This window comes from Arvicanthis niloticus, chromosome 3 (assembly GCF_011762505.2).
Source record: "Arvicanthis niloticus isolate mArvNil1 chromosome 3, mArvNil1.pat.X, whole genome shotgun sequence".
Taxonomy (NCBI): Eukaryota; Metazoa; Chordata; class Mammalia; order Rodentia; family Muridae; genus Arvicanthis; species Arvicanthis niloticus.
This window is the reverse complement of record NC_047660.1, coordinates 56,686,315-56,706,852: the sequence shown is the minus strand read 5'-3', so window position 1 is coordinate 56,706,852 and position 20,538 is coordinate 56,686,315.

Below are 20,538 nucleotides of genomic sequence, written 5' to 3'. Positions count from 1 at the left end.
CACCTCAGTCCCCAAGCCTAGGGAATAAGGGTGCTGACTCTTCACTAACTTCTTCAAGCTGATTATGGGTGTTGAGATATTAGAAGAGGGGCAGGGGGAAGAGTAAATTGATAAGCCTCTGACATCTGTGTCTTCACTGCATCCAGCTGGAATTCCAGGACATCAGAGGTTCGAGCAGGTCTCCTCAGCTCACTTGATGAGTAGATACACCGAGGCTGTGTATTCTGCAATATACAATTCTCAAAACAAATTTTAGTATCAAGATAATTTTTTGTTTGAATTCTGGAATCTAGTCTTCTGGCAGCCTGCCTCTGTCATGTCTAATCCATATATTCTGGCAGTTTCTATAAGGGTATGTTCCCACCATCCTCCCATTTTCGCCTCCCTACTCTCAAATTCCCCAACACTAGGGAATCCAAACTTTCAGGTACCAAGGCTGTCCACTTCTACTGATGCCTGGCAAGGCCACCCTCAACTACCTATACAGGTGGAGTCATGAGTCCCTCCCTTTGTGTTCTCAGGCTGGAGATTTTAGAATGGCTACTCCAGCTTATTTCTTAGGGCCATTTGATTGAAAAATTGTTTTTCAGCCTTTTACTCTAAGGTAGAGTCTGTCTTTGTCACTGAGACAGGTTTCCTGTATGCAGCAAAATGCTGGGTCCTATTTACATATTCAGTCCATTAGCCTATGTCTTTTAACTGGGGGGTTGAGTTCATTGATGTTAAGAGATATTAAGAAACAGTGATTGTTGCTTTCTGTTATTTTTGTTATTAGAGATGAAATTATCTTTGTGTGGCTATCTTCTTTTGGATTTGTTGGAAGAGGGTTACTTTCTTGCTCTTTCTAGGGTATAATTTCCCTCCTTGTATTAGAGCTTTCCTGCCATTATCCTTTGTAATGCTGAGTTTGTGGAAAGATAGTGTAAATTTGGTTTTGTCGTGGAATATCTTGGTTTCTCCATCTATGGTAATTGAGAGTTTTGCTGGGTATAGTAGCCTGGGCTGGCATTTGTGTTCTCTTAGGGTCTGTATGACATCTGTCCAGCATCTTCTAGCTTTTATAGTATCTGGTGAGAAGTCTGGTGTAATTCTGATAGGTCTGCCTTTATATGTTACTTGGCCTTTTTCCCTTACTGCATTTAATATTCTTTCTTTGTTTTGTGCACTTCGTGTTTTGATTATTATGTGACAGGAGGTATTTCTTTTCTGGTCTAGTCTACTTGGTGTTCTATAGGCTTCTTGTATGTTTATGGGCACCTTGTTCTTTAGATTAGAGAAGTTTTCTTCTATAATTTTGTTGAAGATATTTATTGGCCCTTTAAGTTGGGAATCTTCACTCTCATCTATACCTATTATCCTTAGGTTTGGTCCCCTCATTGTGTCCCGGATTTCCTGGATGTTTTGTGTTAAGAACTTTTTGCATTTTGTGTTTTCTTTGACAGTTGTGTCAATATTTTCTATGGTATCTTCTGCACCTGAGATTCTCTCTTCTATCTCTTGTATTCTGTTGGTGATGCTTGTGTCTGTGACTCCTGATTTCTTTCCTAGGTTTTCTATCTCCAGGGTAGTCTCCCTTTGTGATTTCTTGATTGTTTCTACTTCCATTTTTATGTCCTGTATGGTTTTGTTTAATTCCTTCACCTGTTTGGTTGTGTTCTCTTGTAATTCTTTAAGGGATTTTTGTGTTTTCACTTTAAGGGCTTCTACCTGTTTACCTGTGTTCTCCTCAAATTCTTTGAGAGTGTAATTTATATCTTTCTTAAAGTCCTCTTACTTTAAGCATCACCAACAGAATACAAGAGATAGAAGAGAGAATCTCAGGTGCAGAAGATACCATAGAAAATATTGACACAACTGTCAAAGAAAACACAAAATGCATCATCATTAGAAGTGATTTTAAATCTGAATTTTGCTTTCCTAGTGATATGGGGAATTCAGGACTTTCTTGTGTAGGAGAACTAGGTTCTAATGATGCCAAGTACCCTGGGTTGCTGATGCTTATGTTCTTGCACTTGCCTTTTGCCATCTGGATCTCCTTAGTGCTACCTGCCCTGTCTCTGACTGGAGCTTGTCTTCCCTATTATTTTGGTTGTATCAGAACTGTGTGGGGTGGGTGTTACTACTGGGATAAGAGCTAGAGCCCAAGATCTGCTCAGTGCTCTGGGCCAGGAGTGTCTTCCTGGGTCCTTGTGGGTCCCAGTTACTCCCTGTTCAGGGCGGGCGTGTCGCTACCAGGAGTCAGGAAGGTAAAAGTGAGTGTCCTGGATCCCTGTGATAGCATCTGCCTTTGCTCCCCCACAGTACCTCTCCTTTGGAACACTTGCCTCAAGAGGATTACTTGTTTAAACAAATTGGCTTTACTGCTGGTGTTCCTTGAGTCTCAAGCCCCAAAGAGTAGGAACATCGAAGCAGAGGAGGATCACATTCCTTCATCTAGGGTCCCCAGGGAGATCCAGAGGTCTGCTTTTAGCCAGGAATGCTTTAAGTGCATGGCCGATGTCTTTATCCATGGAAAACCAGAAGAAATGTCTGTGTTTATAGAGCCCCTTCTCCTAGTAATGAATGAATCCCCTAGTCTGTCAGCTATCAGGCACCTGATCAGACTAACAGAAATAGAGAAAAAAATAAGGGCAAATGAAACCAACTATGGAGGAGGACTGTGGGCATAGCTCAGTGCTGTAGCATTCACCCAGCTTGCCTCGGGCACAGGCTCAGTCTCAGCATTAAAGTAAAATGAGGGCTGGAGAGATGGCTCGATGGTTGAGAGTACTTGTCCCTCTTTCAGAATCCCACTCTTGACCTTCATAAGTACCAGGGCATGCATATATATACATACATACATACATACATACATACACATATATACATATATACATATATATATATATGTGTGTGTGTGTGTGTGTGTGTATATACATATATTTTTATGTATATATGTGTATGTGTATGTATATGTGTGTATATGTATATATATATATGTGCTAAATACTCATATACATAAAATAAATCTAAAACTAATAAAAATGTAAACAAACTGTGGAGTCCTCCATTGTATACCCTGACAACAGCATCAGCAGCAACAGTTCGTGCAGGGAACACCAGGCCTGGATGTGGCAGAGCTCTGGGATTAAGTGAAAGTGGCCTCCTCCCCACCCAGGCGCCATTGTTCCATGGGGCTACTCTTTGCTGGGTTTCACTTCTCCTGGGTCCCCTGGAAAGGCTTGAGAGAATAAAAGTGAAGCTGTTGTTTGGGGGAAAAGATTCTTAGGGGAAATATACTTTGTCACAATTAGTTATTGCAACAAGTGGATTTATGAAGAATCAGGAACCTGAATATAAAAATTATATGTAAGTATATTTTTTTCAACTTAAGTATATTTTTTCAACTTTTGACAAAGGCTTCTTCTAACTTGGGGACATAGAGGGCTAGTTACTAAATGGCTTTAAATGCCACATTCCCTACTAGTAGATAACACGGCAAAGACAAACAGTAGCACTGGTCTCTCAGATCTCTTTAATGAGGGACCTGTCCGTTGTTTGGTTGTTGTTGTTGTTATTGTCATTGTTGTGTTGGGTTTTTATTTGGGGGGGGGGGTTGTTTTTGTTTTCTGTTTGTTTTGTTTTGTTGCTGTTGTTTAGTTTTGTTTTGTTTAATTTTGTTGTTGTCGTTGTTTGGAGGGGTTTTTTTTTGGTTTTTTGTTTTCTGGTTGTTTTATTTTGTTTTGTTGCTGTTGTTTGGTTTTGGGGGGTTTGCTTTTGTTTTTTGCTTGTTTTGTTGTTCAGCTTTGGGAGGACTTTTTTGGTTTTTTGGTTTTGTTTGTTTGCTTTTCTAGAGGAGGCATGTCACTACCAGTAGTTCGTCCCTTTCAGACAGATGTCCAAGGACACTGGTGATGGAGAAGATGCTCCTCCAGTGCCCACAGCACCTCCCTGAATGCTCCATTTGGGACGGTCATAGTAAGCTTTCTGTTGCTGTGATAATCACCATGACCAAAAGCACACTGTGGAGGAAGCTGTTTATATGGTTTATACATCCCAACCGGTCCACCATGAGGGAAAGCCAGGGCAGGAACTCAGGGCAGGCACCTGGAGGCAGGAGCTGATGCAGAGGCCATGGAAGAGTGTTGCTTTCTGTCTTGCTACCCACGGTTTACTCAGCCTGCTTTCTTATACCACCTTTTTTATCCCACCACAGTGGACTTTTTTTTTATCCCACCACAGTGGGCTGAGCCCTCCCACCCTAATCATTAATCAAGAAAACCTTCCACAGACTTGCCTGCAGGCAGTCCGAGGGAGGCATTGTCTCACTGAGGTTCCCACTTCCCAGGTGACAAAAAACGTGTGTGAAGTTGACAAAAAGAAAACCAGCACAAGGACAAAGTCCCAACTCCAGGTGCCTGAGCCAGCCCCCACCCACTCCTTCCATTCCTTTAGAAATGTCTGTGACAATGACCATATAAGTTTAATGACTAGAAGAAACCTGAAGCCCCATTAAGGCAGCTGTGTGTCTGTCTCCAGCCCTGATCCCAGGGCTTCTGCACTGGGGGTCATTGCATGTACGGTGGCCTGCCAGGGACCATCTGCAGGGAGAAACTTCCAGGCCAAAGGGCCTCCCTAAAGAAGACAGTGGCGAGCTCTGGTGCCGCCTGGTGGCCACTGCTACCAAACACAGCAAACCCTGTGCCCCTTTCAATCAAAAAGATTTATCAGAATAGAGAGAAGCCATTTCTTCTCTATTTATTATTCTGAGGTTCACATTCTATTTTGTTTCTCTACAAAGTACTGAGATAAGTTAAATTATGTAAATAGAAATAGAAAGTTAGGGCCAAAAAAGAAGTCTACAAATATATCTAACAATATGAAGAAAAACATAACTGCGCTAATTAAATGTCTTGAAAGCCAGCAAAAAGGGAAAGGTAAGCAGATTTATAGAATGGTAAACATAAATACACATATATATGCATACATATAGGTATACATACATATAGACATACACATGAATACACAGATACACATATATATACACATATAGATATACATACACATATGTATATATATACATATACACATATATACACATAAATATATGTATATATATACACATACAGATACAAATACACATAGGTATGTGTATGTACATACATATATGTATACACACAGATATATATATACATAGATATACATACATATATATATCAGATTGCCTGCATATAAATATATATATACATATATGCACATACATATATAGATACACATACATATATGTATACTTATACATGTGCAGATATACACATATGTATACATATACACAGGCAGATACACATACATATATACACGCAGGTACATACACTTATATGTATAGACATACATATACACATGCAGATACACATATATGTATATACATACTTATACACATTCACATACACATACATATATGAATGAGGGAACTAGTGATGACTTGTCATCTCAGTGCAAACTCTCAGAGAAAATCAAGCAAATTTTAGAACAGATTCCTAGAATCACCTTCTCTCCTGAGTACTACTTCAGTCCAGGTTAGTGGCATGGAGGGAAGGGCACTCCATTCTTGTGCCTCTTCAGACATCTTCCAGCTACACTGTGAGGTAGAGGAATTCCTAGGGGTTGGCTTTTTCCAGTTTTCTTAAGCTTTTGCATCGTTAGGAAAACTGAGGGCAGAGGCAGGACTAACATGCTATCAAGAGCTGCTGTCCTAGCCTATGCTGGTGGAGGCCTTCTGTCCGTCCGGCTATTCTGTCCAGCCAGCCAGCCCCATCTGCATCCTCAACATTGTCTGAAACTGCAAAGACAGCTTCCATCCTCTAGTCTCCCCAGCTCGAAGAGGAGCAGACATTGTGAGCTAGGTTGTAAATCCCCCACCACACCCTGGGCCGAGGTACCTGAAAGTACAGAGGAACACATGACTCCACGCTCCGTTTTTTAACAACGTGGGTATTTGGTTATTTCACTCATTTATTTATTCATTAAATTATTCACTAAACTATTGTTACTACTTACCAAGATTTTAGAATCATCTTCCTGATACCTTTAACACAACTAGCCTCTGTTTAGTTCACAAGTGGAGTCTAGAAATTTAGTACCAAGAAGGCCTTCCTCCCATACCCAAGCTGGCACTTACTATGAGCCGAAGTGACCCATCACCTCTAACATAAGGGCCTCGGTGGGTCATTTTGAAGCTTCCACTATACACTTTTCAGTATATAGTGGAAGTTCAAAAATGTGGCATTTCTTTTCTAAAGAGGGGCCATAGTTTCCGAGCATGCCAAGGCGGGAAAGCAAGGTTTAGCTTAAGTCAACTCTCCCAGCATTCATCTCAGCATTCACCTCTCCCTCCTTCCCACAGACAGAAAGTCACAGCTGTGATAAGCACCTCACCTACCATCAGTTCCTCAACCCCAGCTTTGAAATTTTTTTTCCTGTCTATTTTCCAGCCATCACCAGTGGAGCTGGACTCTACACTGGTCCTTCTCAGACCTCCATCTTTGGGCATCCTTTCCCTAACCATTTTCTTCTTGCTCTCTCCGACCTCTCGTGTCTATAGATGCTGCCTGCCATTTTTGGGCCATTCCCTGCCTAACCCACCAGGGCCCCAAGGTGCCATTGCCTGCTACCCTGTGGCAACCTTTGATCCTCTGGCCTCTATGAACTTCATCTGCTCCCAGCCCTCCTGTAAGATGCTCTGTTACATCCTATAACTTCCGGCAACACGGAGCTAAGTTCACATCCTCCTCAAGTCAGCCTCTTACAGATTTCCATGACCCAAACCTTCCCTGATTCCCAGATGACCCCATGTCACCTTGCATTGCTCTACTCCCAGAAGCTAACCTGGCCCCACTCAGCCAGGGCAGAATTGCCCATTGCCTTGTCGCCTTATAGTATAAGACACACAGACATGGAGGAAGAAGAGGAAAGAGTAAAACAGGGCTACAACCAGAACCTTCACTCTGGGCAGTGGTTGGAAGCCTGAAACTCGGACTAGCTGAGCAGAGTGAACAGGTTTGAGCCACAGAAGATTTCTTGTCTTATTTTTCTCCAGATGTCCATATGTCCCTCATCCTGTGAAATGGGCCTCCTGTCCTCAGTACCAGTCTGCTCACCCATGCCAGGGGCCCTGGAGATCTCCTTGGTCATAAAGTTCAGTGGCTTGCCAGCCCAGTGTTCATCATCCAAGCTGTTTCTGCAGAGCTGTGGGGATCCACCGACCTTTCTGGTGTGGTTTAGTGCTCACAGCTCTGCCCTGTCATCAGGATTGTCTCCCCACCCAGCTAGAAACAGCAGCCCTGCTGTTCTCGATAGCCCTAGCAGCCGGTCACATTGACCATCCCAGGCTACCCCAGCCTGTGCTCTGGGATTTCCCATTGTGTCTCAGCCTCCTTGTACTGTCCCATCTGCCTTCCCAGTCTCTCCCACACTTTCCAGCACACTTTCTTAGGAGCCTGTCACACACCCATGCTGTGCCATTTTTGTATGCCTCAAAATCTACCCCAGCAAGCACCATAAGCAAATATATCACAAAGGACTCTTCCTCAACCCTTTTCAGCTCCTCCTCTTCTTCCTCCTCCTCCCGGTTCTCTCAGTTCTGTCAATGGTCTGGTGAAGCACTCAGACAGCAGAGCAGACAGAGCTGAGGAGCCACAGGAGACTCTACAGCTGTGTGACCCTCATTAAGCCACTCCTCAGCCTTGCTTTCCTTGTTTGCAGAGTTTTGGGGGACCCAAGCAGAACTCAGGTGAAGCCGGGAAGGTACTAGCATTAGAAGCAAGCTTTCAGAATGGGCTGGAAACCTTAGCTATAAAGATCAACATGCCCAGGTACAGCTTTCATGTGCCTTACAAGTTAGCCATGCTTTTCAAAAATACTCAATTTATGTGTGTCTGTGGAGTTTAGCATGGATATTGGAATGCCCCACTATTCTGTTTCCAAGACTCTATCCCAAGGAAATGTTTTAAACAGAGATAATGGCTATGTATCTGCTCATCACAGAGCAGTTTATAATATCAAACCATCGGGGGGCAAACCTGGAAGATCCATGACTCAGACATTTGTAAAGAAAAAAAAAATTAGGGACACGAATCCAGGAAATAACGCTTCAAGAGATGTTAACAACAGAAGAGAAAGCCTGATAAAACTTTAAGCTAAAAACTTCTGTATGTGATTCAGGTGTGATGGTACATGCCTGTAACCTCAGCACTTGCAAAGAGGAAATAGGAGAGTTATAAGTTCAAAGTCAGTCTTGGCTATGTAGCAAACTTGAAGCCAGCTTGGGCTACATGATGGTGTCTCTCAAAATAAATTAATAAACAAATAAGGAGGAAGTAATGTACACTCTACATTATATAAATGTATGCTGTGAGTTTGATTATATAAAAGCAGTCAGAGGAAGATACAGGGTAAAGAACTGTATCAGAGTGGAAACTGCTTCTGTAATCGTGAGTAGTATTTTTTCTGTTTTCTTTTTTTTTAATTTGACATATTTTCTATAACAAGCATTTATTACCTTTATAATTTTAAAATATAGATAGTAAAACTGGAGAAGCCTATGCCTTTAACTATCCGTGATGTCGACAAATCTGCCTGACTTTGTGAGTCTTCCCACGGCTTTGAGCCCTGTGGTCCTACCTCACCCTCCCATCCTAGTTCCACAGACAACACAGACCAGTGGGGAAAGCCTGGAATCTCACACTTTTAACAACAACCAGCTCCTCAGCCTTCTCTGACTCAGTTTCTTCATCTGTCAATTGAGGACATCAAATACTTTGCTTTGCCATGTATGTGTCTTCATGGTGTCACTGCCTGTTAGAACAATGATCATGCCATCAGTGGGACCACAAAGGGACCAGGTCTCCACCCCATGTCTCCCTACTATATACTCCTTCCAGGTTCTCAATGGAGGAGGGGCTCACAATTGTGACTACAGTGGAATGTCATACACAGAACAGTAGCTTTTGGTCAGAGTTTGGTTTAAAGGACACAAGGTGTGCTTTCTACCTCTAATCTGTGGTTTGAAAGTCATCTCATGTCACTAGGAGCTATGTTCTTGATCTCCTAGCACACGGTCATAGAGCCAAGTGTCCATAGTCCTACCATCTGCCTACTTCTGTCTGTCTATCTATGCATGTGACCAGTTTTTAAGTACTTTGCATACCCTCTTTCCCAAGGCCTTTTCCTGACTTTTTTTTTTTTTTTTTTTTTTTTTGGTTTGTTTTCTGGTTTGGTTTGGTTTGGTTTTTTGTTTTTCGAGACAGGGTTTCTCTGTGTAGCCCTGTCTATCCTGGAACTCACTCTGTAGACCAGGCTGGCCTTGAACTCAAAAATCTGCCTGCCTCTGCCTCCCAAGTGCTGGGATTAAAGGCGTGCGCCACCACTGCCCGGCTCTTTTCCTGACTTCTTGACCACAGTCTTAGTTAGGATTTCTATTGTCACAACAAAACACCATGACCGAAAACTAAATTGGAAAGGGTTTATGTGGCTACTGCTCCCTCACTGTGGCCCATCATTAAAGGAAGTCAGAACAGAAACTCACACAGGGCAGGAGCCTGGAGGTGCAGAGGCCAACGGAGGGCTACTGCTCACTGGCTTGCGGCTCGTGGCTTGCTCAATCTGCTTTCTTATAGAGCCCAGGACCACCAGCCCAGCCATGGCACCACCCATGATAGGCTGGGCCCTTCCTCATCAGTCACTAATTAAGAAAATGCCCTATGGCCTGGTTTTCTGGAGGCATTTTCTCAATTGAGATTCCCTCCTCTCAGCAGATTTTCAGTTGTATTGTGTTAACATATAACTATCCAGGATAATAGCAAAGTAAAAATAAAAAATGGCCACCCCTGTGCCTTCACCATATAACCTGTTCCATACAAGTACTTACCTTACATTCGACACTTAAGCCAGGGGGCTCCCAACTCTCATGAAACACACCTTGTGCTTCCTGCCTGCAGAGCAAAGCTCCCTTTCCTCCTCTCTCTGCTTTCCCATCAAGCTCCTACCACGAGGAGTTCAGTGGAACCACAGCCTCCCTTAGGGGACCTGTCCATCATTCCTGCAGAGCATGGATTCCCACTGCAGAGACACTCTAGGACTGGTTTGTTCCTGCCTTGGGATGGATCCCAGGTGATGTGGTCTTGTGGGACACCAGACATACTTATCTAATACTTATATATATCCCTTAGTCTAAAACAGCATCTCAGTGAACAATAGCTCAGTGAATGAGTGTGTGCGTGAATGTGTGTATGCCACAGACTCTGTCCAGCACTGTAATATGCATGAAAAAAATCTCCCATCCCCACATCAAGGCCCTGATTCTGATTAATTTTCTATTTTTATTATGTGCAATTTAATGTTCTGGTGGGCCACAGGGGAGAAATTATACACAAGTAAGAACAATTGTGAGACCGTTCTGAACATGTTTGTGTTTACCTTGGCATCCACCATGAAGGAATCTCAGAGTGCTGCTTCATAAAGAGTTTACTTGCCACAGGGGTCCTGCTTCCACAGTTACACTTTAGTCCATTCATGAAGGAAATGCCCTCCTGATGAGGTCCCCAGAGGTCCTGCCTTTGGTACTGTGACAATGGTTTGATAAGTAACCCACCTTCTTCTTGAAAACAGAGACACCTACACAAATTGGGCAGTTCCTCAGCTTTCTGGTACAGGGTGCAAGAACGGAGAAATTAGAATGAGCCTTCACCTTCCCCTCACCTCCAATCAAGAATCAAGCCTTCCACCATCTTCTTTCATGTTTGGAGAAGGAAGAGGCCATAGGTAGAGGGTAAGAAGAATGGAGACATTCCAAGCTGCCACAGAAGAATCAGTCTCCATTCTTCCTCTCTGCTGGGTCCTGGAGGGAATGCTGAGAATGAAGGCTGTGGAGGGTCCATCTCTGAAGGCTGTGGAGGGTCCATCTCTGACGGCTATGGAGGGCATCCATTTCCTAGGTGGTCTTGACTCAGCACTGTGCCTTCAGCACCTGAAATATTTCAACCCTTCTTTGTTTTAAAGAGGAGATGTGGTTCATAATTTCACATCATCCCATACTGCACACAAAGGACCAATGCTTTAAAGCTTTACAGCTCTCAGCACCAGTTAAGCACAGTCAGGCATGGAAAGGAATCAGGTGGGGTCGGGATCAAACCATTTATGAGAGTTAGATCTGTGACCTTCCAGCTGAGTCAAAGCCTGCCCTGAATTCTCAAGTGAGAGTGAGTGTTGTCTCTCTCTATTTATACGTATTTTATAATGCTCACCTGGAATTGGGCGGAGCAGGAGCTGGCGTGAAGGAGTCACAAGGCAATGACCTCTGCATTCTTATTCTTGTTGCTCTGAGGAAACAGCCAACAAAACCAACTTAGGGAAGGAAGGACCCATTTGACATGTGATTTAAGAGTGGAAACCACCCATCATGGTGGGGAAGGCATGGTGGAAGACTGGCCAAGCAGCTAGTCACATTATGTTTGTTGTCAAGAAGCAGAGAACCCACAGGAAGTGGGACTGGATGACCAAAACTCCAGGCCTGCCTCAATCACCTACTCCCGAAAGCAAAAATGTACTCATCAAGACCCCAATCTTCCAAACAGCACCACTTGCTGTTCAAACACATCCATCTGCAAAAGACATGTCATACTCAAATCAGCAACAAGACCCCTGAAACATGCAGACAAATTAACCAAGAGATGGGAGCTACCCTAGAATGACCATGCCCATGTTACAGCATGTGACAGACTTCCTTCACATCACCACAGTTGGTCCAGCTTTCTGTTTAATAAAACTGATTTGGCAATACATTTTAGCCAAGGATTTAGGCAAATTAAAGCATTTGCCCTGTTTGTCCATACCTCCTGTTCACTTAAATTAAACTACTGTAAGTTCTTCTGCATATCACCTATAGACAGCATAGAGATGGCACCATAGGTAAGTCCTATCTGCTAACATGAAAATGTCTCCCATAGCTTTTAGCAGATGCCCCTTTACCATGTGTCCAAGTAAGGCACCATAAATCAGCATGTTCTAAACAGTTGAGGCAGAAGTAATCTGAGAGATCATTTCTAATAGAGAGTGAGTCTGGGGTAAAAGGTTTAAACAGTAAGGGAAAGTCTCTGGTGGAAGAGCAAAGAGATCTGGATGAACAGGAAGCATTTTATATTACATGGGATGGAGTGATGTATTTGCAGAGGCCTCACAGCAACGTTGTTACTCTACCCTGGACGCATACACATTACTGTCTTTGGGGCCATTGGTCTAATTAAAACTGTGGGAATGCCCAAGGCCTTTATAGAAAGTCCCACCACGTTCTGAAGAGCTAGGGGGTGACTGCATGGCTGCCTTCCAGAGAGCTCAAGAGGTTCCCTTGAACAAGACAGACAGAAACTTCACCTGTACAGTGCACTGAAAGAAGAGATTTTGTCTCCAACCATTTCCAAGCCAACTTTTTGCACTTTTGTTGCTGGTAGAAAAATCTAAAATATTCTAATGGATCTGAGAAGGGAGTGTGCACACACCCTACTGAAAGACCTCTTCATTCGCTGAGCACCAGCTACGTACCAGGCGCCGTGTATGAAATGCCACCGCATTTTTTTTTTGTTGGGGAATCTCTTCACAAACCACACAAACACCAACCTCAGTCAGACAGGGATAGTTTATTGAGCATACACCCTAGGACTGGTCGACCAGGGCCATGGTCCAGATTCAGGAACTGAATCATGACCCTGAGTTAAGATCCTTCAAGGTTTTTAAGCCCAAATCTACAAACATCTGTGCCAAGTTATTTCACCAATCAGGATTTAGATACAGGGGATTTCCTTTGTCTTTATTGGGCATTTATCCCATTCCCATTGGTTGGGGTATGCAATTGCAGTAAGAGACTCGCCTTGTCTAATATTCATGTCTTAACTTGTCTTCCAGGATGGTACTAGTCTTGTCTAATATTCATGCCTTAACTTGCCAACCAGGATGTCAGTTACCCACTTATATGTATCTTCCTGCCAAGTAGGATGTCAGTCCCCAGGGATGTCTTGGGAACTTAAACTTTTACTCAACCACTACTCAAAATGAAAGTCTCATTCCAAATAGTTTCTTATACTGGTGCAGGTGTCTCTCTTATGCTGAGGTCCAGCTCAGAGGCAGTTTATACCATAAAACCTTATACACAGGTGCAGGAGGTCTTTTAGGTGTTTGATTTAGGTTCAAGATTTTTGTGGGTGGCTATAGAAAACAGTTCTACTGATTTCTATCATGACTGCTTTCCAAGAGCACAGAATATAACAGAGTACGTACTCAGTCTTGACACTAGAAAGTTTCCTTATAATGGCAGGCTTGCCAGGTAACGATTACCTAGGCCTTAATATTTTACCTAGGCCTTAACACTCTTTAGGTCCCAGAACAGCCCATGTGACAGGCTGCATTGTATTTATTTATCCTTCAGGAGGTAGAACATTAGTAAGATGAAGGAATTTCTCTGGTCAACGTACAACTAATTGCTGCCTGGGCCCAAATGTTTTTAATGTGCTACCGGGAGTGTTGAGCCTAAGGTCTGATACATGTTGAGCAAGCACTGAGTTATAGCCTCAGCCCTTTTTCTATTTCTAGTTTGAAACAGGATCTCTTTACATTGCCTAAGCCAACCTTAAACTTCTTAGGTAACCCAAGCTCGCCTCAAAGCTGTGATCCATCTACCTCAAGTAGCTGGAATCATTGGTCTGTACCGCCATACATGGCAAAGTCTCAATTTTAAATACAGGCCCATCTAACTGCAAAGACACTGCTCTAAGTCAGCACACCGTACTATCTTTAACCCCTCAGTCTGAAGTAGTTCTTAGCTATAAACAGAATCCAGTCTCCTGGGTAAGTATAGGAAGACACTTGGTATAGGCATGCCAGGCCACCCCCAGAATCTCTGAAGGGATGAAAACTAGGCTGAGTGTATACAGCAGGCATGCAATCGAGACCATACCAAGCCACTCTTTGACCTTTCCTAGCAGGAACATCACTGCTCTGGCCAACCATGACCTGCCAAATCTGGGTGTCAGTCTTGCCAGAAACCTTTGCTGTGCTTAACTGTTCAATCGCCCTTCACTGGCTGCCATTTTGCTCGTGTTTCTTCAGAGTGTTTCTAGCCAACAGTGATAGTGATCCTTATTGTCAAGGTAATGATATTTGGGATTACCATGGAAACACACCTCTGGATATATCTGTGATTGTGTCTGTTGAGAGGTTTAACTGGCAAGGAAAGACACACCTTGCATGTGGGTGGGACCATCCCTTGAGCTGGGGTCCCAGACTGAATAAAAAGGAAAAAGTAAAGTGAGTCCAGCCTTCACCTCTCTCTCTGCTCCTGACCACACACTCTATACTCCTTCCTCTATGCCTCTCGTGACATGATGGACTTTAACCTGTGAGCCAGAAGAGAAAACCTTCTTCAGTTGCCTCTGTCAGGTATTTTGTAACAACACAGAAATAGTAACTAATACACACACATGCACACACACACACACACACACAAACACACTTGCATATACACACTGTGATAGTTTGAATATGCTTGGCCCAGGGAGTGGCACTATTAGGAGGTGTGGCCTTGCTGAAGTAGGTGTGGCCTTGGAGTAGGTGTGTCACTGTGGAGGTGGACTTTAATACCGTTGCCCTGGCTGCCTGGAAACCAGTCTTCTCCTAGCAGCCTTCAGAAGAAGATGTAGAACTCTCAGCTCCTCCTGCCATGCTCCTGCCTAAATAATAATGGACTAAACCTATAAGCCAGCAGCAAGTAAATGTTGTCCTCATTAGTGTTGCCTTGGTCATGGTGTCTGTTCACAGCAGTAAAACCCTAAGACATACACCACACACATAGAAGTAAGCAAAAGATGTTAGTATGCTATAAATATTATATAACACTTCCTTGGGGTTTAGTATATGGAGATCTAATGTTAGACCCCAGGATTACAGTCTGACCCCTAGTCCTTGGATACATAAAATCTGATTGTGTGGTGTAAGCACCAAATAATGAATTCCAGAGTAGGCAGGTCCAAGTCTCCTTGAGCTGGTGAATCAACACATGGCAGATGGGAAGATACAACTAGATGCTTTGACTCTGAAAAGGAACAATGTCATCTCAAAGCACAGAAGGACATGTCAGCCTCCCCTAAAACTTGCCCAACATGTGTGGAGCAGGGAAGAATGAGCCTGTCCTTTGCACAGGACAGGAATGAGTTAGGATGCCACTTGTGACGCATGGTGGAGGGCATGGAAACTCGGGAACTTAATCACTGTGCTGATTGTCTTTGCTGTTAACGACACAAGCTAGAGTTTTCTGGGAAGAGGAAACCCTGTTGAGAAAATGACTCCATCAGTTTGGCCTGTAGGTAAGTCTGTGTACCCTTTTCTTGATGGACGATTGCCATGAGAGAGCCCAGCTTTCTGTGGGTGGTGCCTCTCCAGGCAGGTATCAGAAAGCAGGCTGAGGAAGCTGTGGGGTGTTCTTCCATGTTCTCTGCTTCACTTCTTCCCTCCAGGTTCATGCCTTAGGTTCCTGCCTTGGCTTCATGATGAACTGTAGCTGTAAGATGAAATTGATCCTCTCCTCCCCCCATAGCTTTCGATCATGGTGTTTTGTCACTGCCATTAGAACAAAATGTGGACATTCTCCATGGAATGGTGTCTCATTAGAGGTCAAGGAAGGCAGAGAAAGCCACGAAATGGGAAAAGAAAGCATGTTATTGTAATGTGTGTACATGAAATGGGGCAGATGGCCAAAGGCGCCTGCATTCTGGACAGAGTCCTGAGATTATATCAGGCAGGATTATGGATTACAAACAGCCCACTCAGGCACACTGTGTTTAAGCAGCAAGGGTTTCTGAAAGAAATGAATCAGTGTATCCAGTCTCTGGGAGCCGATGGATTGGGAAACTGCACATCTGGGAGTCATCCCTCTGCTATTGTCACTGAGAGGCACCCTCATAGACAAGGCCAGACCATCACCCTTTCCAGAATTGTGTGTTGCAGATGTTCTCTTCCACCCCTTGCTGTGAAATAGGGGTTGTCTATTTACTAGAGCCTTTCCTCTAGTGGCCCCGGGCATTCACTCTGCCTTCTCCTCTGACAGACAAGACAGGCAGAAGGGAAAGATTGCCCAAGGGTCTGACAGCTATATGTATACAAAGCGTCTGCCACAGAATGGTGTGAACTGTGTCTCACACTTGCTTAGGACATGTGATGCTGAACATGCCTGGACTTTCCTGACCAGACAGTCCCCAGGAACCGCAGAGACGAGCTCAAGGACACTGGTCTTGAAATGAGGGTTTGAGAACAATTAGGCCTGGAGGAAAAGAGCTGTAGGAATGGGTGGGGAGGAAACTCATCCTGAGTGGATCCGCAATGTCTCTAGGCTACCTCCACATGTGCTCGAATAGAAAACCCCTTTCAAATGAGAGGCATGACTTATCACAGTGGGCTTGCATAAAAAAAAAAAAAAAAAAAAAAAAAAACACCTTTCAAATGTGAGGCATGACTTAGCAGCTGATCAGTCTGTGTAACCAGCTAGTGGGACAAGGATTCATCAGGTGGGATACTGTCACAGACATTCCAGGTCTCCAGCCACATGTTTATTTCCTTCTAGGTTAAAATGTTTCAAATTTTGTGCAGGAGAGCTTACAGAGTCTGAAGTAGCCTGGGATGGACAGGTGACCCAATATAAAAACGTTTAACAGAAGAGATTTATAGGGAAGCTATTGTTTTCTCAATTCAGTCAACCCAGTTTTAGGGCTAGAGAGACAGCTCAGTGACTATGAGGACATGCATTCAAATCTATGGCATCCATGTAAAGAAAATGGGACATGGCTGCCTGTGCCTATAACCACAGCTTTGATGGAGCAGAGACAAATGAATTTTGGGAATTCACTGGCCAGCTGGATCAGGAGGCTTCAAGTTCAGAATGAGGTCTCTCTTAAAGGAGTACGGCAGAGAACAATAGAGGAAGACACTTAGCATCCTCCTCTGTACACAATTTGCACATGTGTGTGCATGCACCACACACAGCTCATAGATATAACACACACCCTATATACACAAACAGTCACACCACAGTCACACACAATCACAGACACATAATACCACAGTCAAAGACACACACAGCACAGACATCCAAACACACACCATAGACATACACACCTCATATGCACAATAGTCACACCATAGTCTCTCTCTCACACACACACATAAACCATATTCACACATACCATAATACACACTATAGATGCACACAACCACAAATACAGACATACACACATACCCCATAGTCACACATACATCCCATAGACATATACACAAATAGTCACACCACAGACACATACATATACCACAGTCACAGACACACATATATATACCATCACACACACTATAGACACATACAACCACACACACACACCATAGACACACACAAAACCACAGATACCCATACAGCACATTTTTTTTTTGAAAAGGTAATTTTAGGTTCAAAGCAAAACTTGAAGCAGAATACTGAAAAGCTCTACAACTCCTCCCTCAGATATGCGTGGACACCCCCTCACTGGTGTGCCCCTGTTGCGGGCACCCCCTACATCAGAGCAATACATCTGTCATTGTCTGTGCATCTACTCTGGGGCATTGCCATCACCCAGAGTCCACAGTATACAAAAGGAGTCAATCCCAGTGTGGTAGTTTGTATGGTTTGCACTAAGTGTGATGACTGGGTGTGTCCATCACTGTGGTGGTGCACAGCATAGCTTGCTGTCCTAAAACGCTCTGTGCTCCCCCATCCCTCCCTCCTCCTAGCACTCACAGCCACTGATCCCTTCTCTCTTCACAGTTCTGTCTTTCCCAGAGTGGCAGATGCTTGGGTTCAAACAGCGTAGCTTCGTTGTTCATTTACTCGGAGAGATGCTTTCAAGTTTCCCTCATCTCCTTTCACAATCTTTTCAGTGCTGACTAATATTCTATTGTCTGGATATACCACAGTTGATTTAGTCCTTTTCCTACTAGTACATGTTGCTGTTGTTGTTTGGCAAGGTAAGGTAGGGGAAGGTTAAGACAGAGTCACATGTAGCCCAGGGTAACCCTTCAACTTGCTTTATAACTGAGGGCTATCTTGAACTCCTGCCCCTACATCCTAAGTGCTGCGATTATAGTCATACACCACCATGCCTTGTTTATGCAGTGCTTAGATCCAAAGCCAAGGCTTTATATGTGCTAGACAGCCACTTTACCAGCTGAGCCACACCCACAGCCCCCTTACGTTTTGGTGTTTTGAAACATGGCCTTGCCATAAATCCCTGGCATATAGACCAGGCTGGCTTTGAACTTGATGTGACCCTCTGCCTGCCAGCCTCCACTGTTACTGACATGTGCAGCACGGCCAGTTCTCTTTTCACCTACTGAAGGAGACCTGGCTGCTTGAAATTCGGGTAATGGTGGAAAAGGCCGATCGCAGCATCCATGTGCCAGCTTCTGTGCGTAGACAAGTTGTCAGTTTATTTGCTAAATGCTCAGCTGTGTGATCACTGGATCATGTCCCTGCACTGTTGTATTTTGCCTGCTGTCGTTGTTCTGGCCTGCACCTTTGGGGCAAGGACAGAGGCAGAGCCGTCCTCCAGCCACTTGGAGTAGAGGCTAACAAAGGAGGAGCCAGAAGCCAGAGGGCTCTGGGGAGCCCTGGATTGCCCACGCCACCATTTTCTTGAATGAGAAAACGCCCTCTGCTTGGGCTACTGTGTTCATGTTTCTATTTCAGCCAAGCTTAGACCTAAGTGGTGTAAAAACCTCTCTTTGTGGCTGGGATAATACCATATAGGCAACAGCCTTAGTTCTAAGAACAACTATGGAGGCTAATAAAAAATATATTGCATCTTAAGTTCCATCTAAAGTTTGGGTCCTTTACATTTTCTTTAAAATAGCTATCTCCCTTGAAGTTAATCTCCAGGGAAAGGAGACTGTGTACTGCCTGTGAGGGGAGAGACTGTCCCTCCTCAAATGCCCAGCTGGGAAAGTAAAAGCAGTATCTGGGTTTGCATACCTGCTGGGGAGGCAATGTGCTTTCTGAGCAGAGATGGAGTCCAATTGCTTTTATGAGAAGGCATTCCCGATTTCCCATGAAAGTCCTATTACAAAAACAATTAGTCTCCTTAAAGCTCTGCAGAGGAACCAATTCTCTGCGCAGCTGCTCAGCCCTAAAAATGAAGTCGGTGCCAAGGGAGGAGGTATCCCAAGGCTCCTACAGAATCTGCTTCTGGAGTCTAAACCAGCTTGGCCAAGAAAGGAACCAGCTCATACTTGCATCTCCATAGACACAGGAGTCTCCACCACCACAGGCCTATCCAAACCCAAGTCAGGCATAAGACAGGAGCCTGGAACAAGACCAGGGCCTTCAGGGCTACTCTATCTATGGTCACAAGGCCATGGAGATAAAGCCCGGGATGAAGGCTCCAGGGCAATTGGCCATTGCTGGGGGAACACATCTCCAAGGTCCCCAATACTTACTGGCATGTTCCACAGCTCTTGATTATACAGTGGGATCTTTTCATCATGGTATTGTTTGGTTGAGCTGTGCACTTGTGTTGAGCAGTTCTAAGTTGTGAAATATAGGTAGGTGTCTGTGCGCAGCTTAGCTGAAGAGCAAATGATTAACATATATCAGGCCCTGGGTCCATTTCCCAGTACCAACAAGCAAAGTTTAAAATTAAGTTAAATAAATAGAGAAAAAAAGGAGAAAGACGTAGAGGAGGGTTTTTTTTTTTTAATATATTATGTTTTGCCAAAATCAACTTTTCTGCTGAGTTACAGGTTTCCCCAGAGACTTTTCCATCCGTTTAACAGCTTTCCAGTCATTTATTAATAAGATGATTAAATTTAGCTACAAAGCTTTACCCACGTCTAATTTTAAATTGCTCCCTCATGGACATGCTGGCCTCCTGTACCTGGGGGCTTAGAGTTAGTGATGTACTGGTAGATACTGAAGACTCACTATCCATCTCAATTTGGGGTAGCAAGTTGGGATGTTGGCCACTAGGAGAGTATTTTCAGGGGGCTCTGGGAGTGAGGAAGAGCTGTCTCACTAAAGAAGTAAAGGCCTTGGTAGAAGGCTGACAACAGTTGTTAATGTGAAAACAGATGTTAAAAGGAAGATCAGAACAACAATAACTAGTATGGCATGATAACCCAAGGGTGCGAAAGTAGCACAAATACCTTGGTGGTAAACCAACACCTGTCTAGTTAGACTCAAGACTCTCTCAACAAGAGGGAAACCGTGCCTGGTACTGGAACCTAACTAATTACTCAGTGCTAGTGAATATTGGAGGAGAATCTGCAACCACTGATTTACTAAAGCGGCATAATCACTAACAGCAATCTAAACACTAATACTACACCCAAATATAATAGTCCTCACTCTTCATTCAAGGAAACTGCTCTTTGTAACAGACAGAGACCACTACACAAGACCACAACCAATCAAAATACAGAGTTGTGGAGCCCAGTCCCAATGAACAC